General features: G+C 37.3%; 1 protein-coding gene across 1 annotated transcript in view; it reads right to left on the bottom strand.

Moving 5' to 3' along the window:
* LOC103053046 (heparan sulfate glucosamine 3-O-sulfotransferase 1-like) overlaps window positions 1–9,771 on the bottom strand; it is an 89,395-nt gene extending 79,624 nt beyond the window's left edge. The window contains exon 1 of the mRNA XM_007424377.3: window positions 9,143–9,771. The gene's annotated coding sequence lies outside the window, so the exon portion shown is untranslated. The remainder of the gene's footprint in view (window positions 1–9,142) is intronic.
* Window positions 9,772–9,830: the final 59 nt, after the last annotated feature.

Here is a 9,830-nt window from a genome sequence, read left to right on the forward strand (position 1 = left end):
CCCTTTAAGTTTATTCATAAAAATGTTTTATAGACTTTGATAAATAATTATTTTTAATCAGTTTTTGCTAGATTTATATCCTACTTTTCCTTCAGGAACTCAGGGTGACATACGTAATGCCCCTTCCTCCCATTTTCCCCCAAAACAACATCCCAAAATCACTCAGTAAACTTCCATGGATGAAGGTAGACTTGAACATGGGTTTTCCTGGTGCCTGTCCGATATCCTAACCACAACACCAAACTGGGTCTCATTTTCCTTCTAGGATCTTGGGCCAATACAGTTATGTATTACCTTAAAAAATAGCATATTTTGAGGAAATAATAATCCATCTGAGGGGTAAAATATATATATATACTATTTTTCTCAACACATCTGAATCAAGGATAATGAAATCTTAAGTTTGCCTTTCCCAATGTGGCATCCTTAGATGATTTTCTCAGAAACACAGGCACTTCCAGTTTACAAGAAACCCAGACATGTTGCTCACAGTCAACTTCCATCTTCATTTCCTCAGAGTATATCTGAACTGCAAGTGAACCATTAGGAAATGTCAAGGCCCACACATAATCCCTGGACAACAAGGGATCACCAAAAAATCACCAAGTCTGTGCCAATGATACTCAGCAGTAATTTTCTGGTTTTCTGCAATTTATTTTATGCAAAATATAATACAAGGTAAGTATGTCAAACCTCCACTAAGCTTAACCTACCTATTTTGTCTTTAACTCAACCAGATGCCAAGAAAGAACCAAAAAGCTCAACCACATTGCGACTATAAATTCACTGTTGCATCTTTACAGGTCTTAGAAACCCAAACCCTGTCCTATCCAGCCACAAAAAAGATGCTGAGAAGCACAGAGAAGGGGGAATAATTCTGGAGCATCCTTTGGGGATCCGGAACAAATGGATTAATGGACAGCCTAGCTTGTTTTTTATTAGTCAGACTAGAACAGATTTAGTTCATTTGATGCCTCCTGGGATGCAAAGGGCAACAACTCTCAGAATTTCCAGCCAGAATTTCAACTCATCTAGAGTGTACCATGCTGGGTAAGGCTGCTTAAGAAATCCTATTCATTGGGCTTTCTTTTGAATAATCTGTTGATTTCCTTCTACATAAATCTGTTTCACTTCCACTGAATATAAAATAAACTCAGATTTTTTTAAAAAAATAGAAAGTAAACAAGTTCAAACAGACAGAAGAAAAGATTAGGAAAACATTCCTCAGGTTCAGTTATGAGATCCTAATTATAGTTAAATAAAAGACAAACTGAAATATATTAGAAAAGCCTTAACAATTTCTAAAATTCACAGGAAACGTTGAAAATAAATTTTAAAATGGAGAAAACAATACCAGCGTTGTAGAAAGTTTGTTTGTTTATTTATTTTCCAAATTTGATCACTGCCCATCTCACTAGGAAGTGACTAGTGAGATTATAGAGAAGAAAGGCAAGTGAAAAGTTTGTACAAATACTCAGAGAGGTGAAAGTAAATAATGACACCTGCAAATGTCATTTTTAATATTTGGTTTTTAAAAATAATCTGTGGCAGTATTTTAAATGAAATGTTTTTGATTCATTAATGTGAGGATTCTATTAAATACTACTGCTATAATTTTTCAAAAAGTTATGTATAAAACTATCCATAAACTATGGATAAAAAAATAATAATCAACATTTAAGTGAAACTTAAAGGCAACAGACAACCCCTCCCCCTATGATGTTTCTCTCTACATAGTGTAGACCATTAGTCAGCATTTAAAGTCCACTCATTTCCTAGAGTGACACTACAACATCCAGAGCTTTTTTCCTAGAGACTCAGAATAAAACATTTAAGTTATTGCACTTATATTTGTTCACAAGTCTGTCAGAGTCATGACACAACTGCATGAAAACAAGATTATAAACAGTTGCCATAAGTAAATTTTTGAAAACGGCCATGGAAAGAACAGTAGGACAATGTTCTTGTTATAGCTGGACAACGTTCTTGCTATAGCTGAAATATGTTTTCATGGAAGTAAGAAGCTTTGCAATAATATTGTAGGAATATGTGCTTATCATCTTTTACACTACTAAAAATGGCAAAAAAAGAAGAGAAAATTCCAACATTCAGAATGCTGTCCTTTAAACCTATACCTTGTTACAGATCTCTCCTTATACATCTAACAAATGTTTCTATTATACAATTTCCAATTTTCTTCCTTAACTTCAGCTGCCTTAGTCCCACAAAAACGAGTTCCAAAGACCAAAGCACTGCACAAAGATTTCTAGCGTCCAGAAGACATCTGAACAAGAAGGTGGGATCAACCACTACTGTAGTGGGATTTTTTTTAATGTGCTCCTTTATTAATATTAATATTAGTATTAATGATTTTCTTCCCACTTTCCCAATTCCCAGGATAGTATGCAAAGTTGCTGACATCACATAAGAATAATCAGATAATGAAATAATTTGTCTTAACAAAACACAAAAGTAGGAAAAATAATTATGTAAAATGAGTTTGTATCACTGAGAGCCAACAAATTCTACTTCAGAAAGTGGACAACTCAAGTGTTTACAAAATATTCTTAAATCAATAATAAACCCAGAAAATAACCAACCTAAGTTTCCAAACATACAGTATCATATTTCAGGAACCACAACAGGGAAGACATATTCTGGTCAATATGTCCTCAAAAGATGGTAGAACCAGAAAAGTTATGAGAACTGCTTTCTGCTATTGTAATAATTTGGGATGGATATCCTATCCAGAGTCAGAATGGGCATAAAAATTTAGAGGCTGCGACTTACATATTGCATTATTATTATTGATTATATTTTTATCCTATTCTCCTTCCAATACTATGCATATGTTTGTCCCTTCCCATCTGATGCAGCTTTTTCTATCAAATACTTGTAAAGAATGCTTTTATATTAACAATAGTGTCTAAATATATATTCTGTGTTAATTCAGTTACACTGTAAGTTTCATTCTTTCCCTAATCCCATGTACAAGGCCTACAAATGAACACTTTGTATAAGTTACATGCTCATAGATTTAATATATTTTGAAGGAAATGTCTGTTATTGTTAACAAATTCACTTTGTTTCATGAGTTAAATCTCAGAGAAGAAGGTCATTAAAGAGCAAATAGCTCAGCTTAGCAAACATGAACTGTCAGGTTTGTAGTCTGAAGATTGATGACACCATCTAATAAGATTCTGTGCACACAATTCTTTAAAAATGTACAGTTGCAGCTGACCCCTGCAAAATATATTTCTGACATCTTAATCTCTAAACACAGTATTGTATAATTTATGGTATCAAGTATTGGTGAATAATACTCAATTGAATAAGAAGGTAAGAGAGTATATTCATATATTCAGAATCACTAATACGTACTAGTAGTCATCAAGTGAAAAGTATCTCATTTTCAATATATTGTGCAATGTTGAAGACGGTTATGCATGGCTCAGCTCGTTTTAAACCATGTGTCAGTAGGAATCATATAACACTGTGCTTTTAAGATTTACAGAGACAAACACTTCATCCTGTTGCAAGAGCTAAAAAACCAGATGGGACTGTCTTGACTCACACCATTAAGCACTGGGCACATTGAGTTACAGCAAAGTATTGATACAGATTGAGCAATAAAAATAAAAGGAATGTATGTATCTAGAAATGTCTGACTAGCACAGTGAGAAAGCAGAAAGGAAGAAAAGAAGACTAAAAAAACAAACACCTAAATTAGACAGCTTTCATTTATGACATAATTTAGGAAGTCAACTAATTAGGCTAGCAAAATAAAATAATAAAAGCTACCAAAATGATAATTCTAGTAGGAGTGTACAGAGACCACAAAAATTTACTTGGGGACCCAATTAGACAGTTTGCATAATTGCCAGCTTGAGTGCTCTCTGGGCAGAAAAAGAGGATATAAATTGGAATAATAAATACCTCGTTTCAACTTGGATAGTTGCTACCCACTTTAACCAAGATTCATGCCTCCCCTTAATGGGAAAATCACGAACAGCTGAAATTTCAAAAAACGGAGTAACATTTTAAGAAACAAATATTTCTGAGGGGATGAAAACTATCAAACTGACAGAAATAAATGCAGGAATTTTGGAATCAAACTTCTATGGGTTATGATTTTTATTTTAGAAAAGTGCAAGTTTGTTAGTTTGGGAAAGAATTAGATGAACTATCCATGAATAGTTGTCTTGCTTGTGGAGATAAGCCTTACTAAATTTCATAGAAATTCTGAGATAAAGCTGGTATTTCCCAATTTGAAAGGACAAAAAGATTCAATTAATCCATCTTCTCTCCCACAAGCAGTTTAACAGGATACATCAATGAAAATTGCACAAATTGGTGCCTTTGGGTAAGAAATCTGTAAATTACAAAATAATAGGAACAAGGATCTTAGGATTCTTTTTAACAAAATTAAATTATATTTCCTGGGAAATCAGCTATTTAAGAAAGTGTTTTGATTTGAGCATGGTTCTTAACAACATAATACAGTGTTCATCTTAGCAATTATTCTGATTTGGTGTAAAACCTCAAAATCTTCTAGCAGTTTTCTATAGCCATTTGAATTAAATATATAGTAATTAATACTCAGTGGTATTCATTTTAATGAATTCCTTCTTTGTTGTAGGCAAAGGACTTCTCCAAAGCACCATGATTTGGAATGCACCTGAGGAACCATTGCCAGTAATGAGAAGGCAGCCCTGCCAATCAACTGGCTCCACTTCTCTATGAAACTTTGAAGTTTTTGCAGACACAGCTTTTGCAGTGGTCCAACCCTCTGAACCTTCCACAAATCTTCCAGTTCAATCTGGGGCATTTGATATATCACCACATATTCCAGATTAAGTCCAAAAGTCCTCCATTTTGAAGTTGCAGCACAACCCTTATGCACTACAGGTTCACTGTTTTCTGCCTTGATATGAGTAATAGAAGAATCAGAGAACACTCCAATTTGTTGTAAGTTTCTGCAGATTGAAAGAACTGAAGTTTTGTCACTGTATGTTTCTCTAAAAGGCAAGAAATGGATGATTTCTGATCTTTAAGAGAAAACAAAGCAAACGTAACTGAGCATATTGCATTCCAGATGTTAGGGCAGGGAGATCAGCAAAGAAAGGGAAGTTGTTAAAAACCATAGGAAGAAAAGGTACGGTACGATATATTCCAGGTGCAATTTAATTTGTTCCAAGAACTTTCAAATATATAATATAAATATAAGTGGAGATCTCATAGGGTCAGTTATGTTACATTTATTAAAATACGGTGTGAGAAGAACAGGAATGTGTTTTGTGTTCTGATCCATTCATAAAAGACCAAGAAGCTGAACAGAGGCAAAACGAAAACTGTGCCCCTGATGAGGTGTCTGCCTCATTCTTTATGAACTTTAAGGGTGTGCCCTTGCAATAAATTTTTGACTCATTAAAAGCATGAAATGCAATAATGCCAAACAAGACACATCATTAACAACTGATAAACCATAAATCTCATGCCTATTACATGCCATGTGTTCTGAATTATTGTGAGGTAGGATTGAGTGTTTATTAATAGTACACACCAAACTTTAAACAAAAATGTTTCCCTGAAAATAACATATTTATTCAATAGATTGACATATTTAGATTTTGGATTAAAATCTTTGGATTGTTAGGTCATTTCCTATATATTGAGGGAATATTTTGACAGGTACCACATAGAGAGCCTTGGGCTAAGCAGGAATCTAAAACCAAGTTTCTCAGTTTTAAATCAAACTGTGTTTCCAAGTTACACTAGTACCAATATTCTAGAATCCAAAAAGCAAATAACCAAACCATAGTAACCAACTGTTACTGATATCACATTAGAATGTTAGTAAACAAGGTATAATATTTGTTATAGGCTCCAGTTCCAGAGAAAGCCCATCTTCAAAACTTCTTTCTTCAGCAGGAGAATCAGATACGTACATATGAAATTAATAACCATCATTTTCTATGACAGGCTTTAATGAATCAGAGCAGAGCAGAGCAGATAGAAACCCAGACTACACTAATATTCTAATATCATGATTGTTCAACGCTAGAAAACAGGAAAACTGGGTAAAAATTAGATGGATTAATTGTAAAGTAAACTACAAACTGGGAAAGCAGTAAAAGTACATAGAACCAAATTAAAACAGTTTTCTTACTGCTAGGCTTAATATTAGCTATATCAGATTCTTATTTGCACTATTCTTATTCTTATTCATAGAGCCCTGGAAGAATACTTCCCTCTTGCTGCAATAGTAAGATTGTCATACAGTTTGGATTAAATTAAAAGGCAGTCAGGAATTCAGCAGTGTTTGTAGAGAGCAAGAGAATCACAACCACATGTAAGAATTCAAGCAAGAACAATAAAATAAATGATGGAGATGGTGGGGTGGGGTATGGTGGGGTGGGGTGGGGGGAGAAGAACACAGGTGCCAATTGTCCCATTAAAATAAGTCTTAGATTAATTTTAATTCAATCTACAGTACAACAGCTACAAGCAGAGTACTTTATAGGCTCAGATTTTTTTTAATGCCGATATGGGATTGGGTAGGTTAAATATATATTTTGCTATCATCATCAGTGGCAACATAGGAATGATCAACAAACTACATATGCCTTTATAGCTGGAGCTGTCTAAAAGATGGTCTCCTTTGAGTCAAGCTTGACTCAGCGACTTCATGAACAGGTCTGTCAACAAGATGGAAGTGGTTTGCCATTGCCTTATTCTGAAATGTTTTCTTCAGTTTCCCAGTTCAGCCTACAGCCCTCCCAACCAACTATTAATCTCTCATGAAAGTTCTAATCAGATCTGACCCTATTTAGCTGCTTAAGATCAGTTAAGGTTGGTTAGATGCTGCTGCTAGGCAGACACAGATTAAATGGAAGGTTTGTCACAGCACAATGTTTAACCCATTCAAATCCCATATGTTTACTAATGATATGGTTCACAGAATAAAAAAAAACAAAAACAAATGCAACTGGCTAGTTAGCACTAGCCTCCTAAATGTGGACAGCCTACTGAAATTAAGAATAATTACATAAGCATATTCTGGTAAATTTTAATAGATTAATATTTTATAGTCCTCTTTCAAGAATGAGAAATGACCACAACATAAAGTAATATATTATGTGATTTTTGTTAAAGAAATTTTACTTCTTAACAGGATAGGATGGTTTTTCTGTCCCACAAAGAACGATCATCTCTGCTTCTCAGTGATAGTTGATTTCATAATGCAAGGAGAGAACTTTCAGCCACCAAATATATAGTAATTATTGCATGCTACACAAATAACTTGAACTAACATTATTCATTTTAGACAAATTCAATACCATAGCTTTAAACAAAAACAAAATTATTTAAATGCATTAGGTTACTTTGAGGCATTTCACGTTTTGAGATCGATTTTCCTGGATTCTGAACTCCAAGAACTAGTTGCAGAATGATAGTTCAGATAGGTGATATAAAATAATAGATATTCAGTGCAGGACTTTTCATTCAGTGCCAAAACTGAGTTCATAGTCTTTTCATGTAAAAATCAATTCCTGGTTTTCATCCAAGCATTCTTCATTGCAACAGGTTAATTTAGAGGGAGAGAGAACTATTGTTAGGTGCTGCTGTAAAACTATTAGGATTCAAGTACCCTTGCCGAGTGATAAAAAAGCACCTCCAAATCTATCAGTAGATCCTGATCTGTGTTTCATCCACTACTGCTATGCAGATTGCTCAGTTAAATAATTATTTTTTAAAAATGCATCTTTGCTGGTTTTCAACTCCATCCAGTCCTCCCTTTCTCAACATTTGCATATTACAAAACCAGATTTTCATAAATGACAATGTCAGAAAGCTAGACTAGGAAAAAAAAATAATAAGTTCAGCCATTGTAAGTGTTCCCACAAAGAGGATGAAATCAAATTCATTTCAGTAACTTTAGCCCCCTACAAACTAAACTATCAAAAATGATTTTAAACATGCAATAAGGAATGTGACTTATTACTGTATAGATAGGACTGAAATATTAGGTCAAACTATCTGGATGTATGCCAGCTTTATAAAGTATTTCTAAATCTACCCCCAAGTTGTTAACCTGTCTATCAAGTATAATGACTAAGTGCCTATAATTCCTAGTGGGGAAAAAAAGCACGCATCAATTTAATAGTTGCAATCAATCTTTATTTTAAGGTTAAACAAATTTTGGTTTGAGGCATTTATGTAATATTGGCTGGTGTAATGTGCATTAGATGTTAATGTGGACCTTGCTCAGCTACAGCACCTATCCAATGGTGGGCTCGCCTTAGAACATTTGAAGCAACAGGCAGAGAGTGCATCTGAACACACACAGAGTTTCTTTCTCATCAGACATTCAGTAATCAATGGTATCAGCCAATCTTCCAGATTAGGATATGTGACTTCTAGTCAAATTTGAGCCTGGGGCAGTTCACTTGTTAGAAATTATGCAACAGAAGTGAATTATCTCTGGATTTCAAAAGGCACCCCCCCCCGCAATAAATAACCGCCACTTACGGTAAATTAAATTAGTGATCTTCCAGCTGACACCAGTTTAAGTGACCCAGGTGTTTTTCTAAGAGGGAAATTTAAATGCAGTGCGGCAGGGGAGGGGGAAAGGTGAATTTGGCACTGCTGTCTTCCTTCAAAAATAATTTTAAGTATGCAAATTCATCCTCAAGTGTTCATTGTTGGGTAAGAAAAAGAAAATGAAATCAATGCATTAGCTGCCTTTAATATTTCATAGGACTCCCTCCCCGGCTTGCCAATGGCCTCTTATTTTTATTTTATTTTAAGTCACAATGTTTTCCTTACAGCGTCCGCTGAGAGGAGTTCCAACTCAGCATGTACAGCCTTGGCAGGAGGCGAGGGGAGCTTTTAACAGCTGCAGCGCGCCGCTGAGGAACTTAAGTGACATAACATTCACACACACGACCAGATTACACGTGGACTTCACTTCCCGTGACTAAGAGCGTTCAAAGCTTTGGAAAAGCACTTAGCACTGCTGTCGCCCCAGGGCAGGCATCCTTATCCCCAGCCCCCTCATTTTAACATCCCAGCTTCTCTTTCCCTCAGAAGAGAGAAGTGGGTTGCTATCCAAAACAAACCACTTCGCGTTTCAGGTTACCTCCTCAGGAGCCATGGAGAGCCACGGTTCTTCTGCTGCAGGACCCAAGACTCCGGCCGGCGGACGGACGGGCGGGCGGGCAACTGGGGTCGGCGGCAGGTCGAGGAGCGCGCAAAGAAAGCAGGACGCGCTCTCCGCCCGCTTCACCCCACCGTGCGAAGGCTGAAGGCTGCGGTACCGTCTGCCCCAGATAAATGCCTTAACAGCAGCCACCTCATGATTCATTCATCAGTCCCAGGGACCAGAATCACCGAAAGCGAGGAGGAGGGGGCTTGGAGGAACGCGAGCCTGGCCCTCCGCTGGAACTCCCGCGCGCAGAGTTCATTAATGGATGCATGACTCTCGCGCTCCCCCGCCTCGGCGCGCGGCAGGAGGACGGAGCCGAGCCGAGCCGAGCCGGTGCCCGGCGCGAGCCAGCGGGAGCGTCCGTACGTGCCAGAGGGCGATTCGCCGCCTGTCTCTCCTTTGCCCCCGCAGGGCTGGGCTGCCAAAGGGGGAGGAGCTTGGGGGCAGGTGACTTCCTCGACAACCCGCGCTTGATCTGAGAGGCGGGCAGGTGGGAGCCCCGTCCTGCCCTCCTCGCTCAGCTTCTGGTGGCGCCCCCGGACAACCCACCTCCAGCGAGAAAATGCATGGGGAGGAGGGGGGAGAGGATCACAGCGGCAGCGTCTTGCACGCGGAGGTGGCC

This window comes from Python bivittatus, unplaced genomic scaffold, assembly GCF_059951505.1.
Source record: "Python bivittatus isolate LINGU-HERP-01145 unplaced genomic scaffold, Pbiv_v1 ctg000780_np1212, whole genome shotgun sequence".
Lineage (NCBI taxonomy): Eukaryota > Metazoa > Chordata > Lepidosauria > Squamata > Pythonidae > Python > Python bivittatus.